The sequence below is a fragment of the Myotis davidii genome, unplaced genomic scaffold (genome assembly GCF_000327345.1).
Source record: "Myotis davidii unplaced genomic scaffold, ASM32734v1 scaffold427, whole genome shotgun sequence".
Taxonomy (NCBI): domain Eukaryota; kingdom Metazoa; phylum Chordata; class Mammalia; order Chiroptera; family Vespertilionidae; genus Myotis; species Myotis davidii.
This window is the reverse complement of record NW_006298051.1, coordinates 232,029-233,194: the sequence shown is the minus strand read 5'-3', so window position 1 is coordinate 233,194 and position 1,166 is coordinate 232,029. Positions and strand designations below refer to the sequence as shown.

The window sequence follows — 1,166 nt, the reverse complement described above, 5'->3', positions numbered from 1 at the left end:
TGACCCCAGGAAGAGCTGCTCCTTGGGAGGCGGCTGGTGCCAGACCAGGCGTCCAAGAACCAGAGACACGGCCAACTCCCAGAGGCCTCGGGGTGCGATCCCCTAGTTCCTCAGAGGGAAAACTGAGGCCCAGAGGAGTGGGGCACCTGGCTCCAGCCACACACCCAGGCCCAGGGCACTGGCCGCCATGGTGGCCACGGGTGGGCTGCAGCTCTACCGTCCCTGGGCCCAGGGCCCCCATCCACCCCCATCGGGTGAGGGCAGTGCCCAGGAGAGGGGTCCCTGCCCTCGGGATTCCCAGGGCGCCATCCTACCCCCTGACCTTGGCATGCGCGTCCGCCAGGGCTTCCCTGCTGCTCAGGACAGGGGAGTGAGGGAGGCTCAGACGGAGGAGGCTGCCCGAGTCCCCAGAGAGCCGGGCAGAGCCAGCCACACACCAGGCCCTCGGACCGCCCCATCCAGGGAGCCCGGAGCCCTGGCTGGAGGTGCCCCACGTCACTGTTGAAAGTGGGAACCAGGGTCTCGGTCAACGTACATCCCTCAAGTGCAGGGCCCCTGGCAGATCCGTGGGGCCAGTGTGAACGGGTGGTCCTCACTCGGCACCACTGCCCTTGAGCGTCGGGGGGTTCAGGCCCCACCGGGGGTCCCGGCCTCAAGGCTAACGGTGCCCCTGCAGGTCCCTCTGTTGGAGGCCTGGCCCGCGGGAGCCTCGGAACGTGACCTGATGGGGGAAGATGCGGTCGCACTGGGGTTGGGTGACCCTCATCCCATGTCACTGGGGACCTTGTAAGGGGGAGATTTGGACGCAGACGTGCACATAGAATGGATGTCATGCGAAGACGGAGCAGAGAGAGGGGGTGGGTCTACAGGCCGAGGATGCGGGGAGCCACCCAGAGTGGGGGCCTGGGCCGGGTCCCCCTCACGGCCTGAAGGACCAGCCCGTGACACCTGGACGTTGGGCGCCGGCTCCAGAACCAGGAGAGAAGGTCCCGTTGTTGATGTCCGGCCGTGGGCTGTCCTGGCTGCCCCGGGGACAGGCACGTGCCCCGGGCAGCTGTTTGGAGGCCTGCATGTGTGTCCCGTGTCCTCTCTGCCTGAAGTGGACACCAGGGCCCCCCACAGTGCCCGCTGGGCCCTCAGGAGCACCCCACCCTGTGCGGGCCGCC

General features: G+C 68.3%; 1 protein-coding gene across 1 annotated transcript in view; it reads left to right on the top strand.

The window, feature by feature from the left end:
• The window catches only part of PRDM16 (PR domain 16), a 37,308-nt gene that overhangs the window by 31,362 nt on the left and 4,780 nt on the right, over positions 1 to 1,166 (top strand). The gene's annotated exons all lie outside the window — the stretch shown is intronic.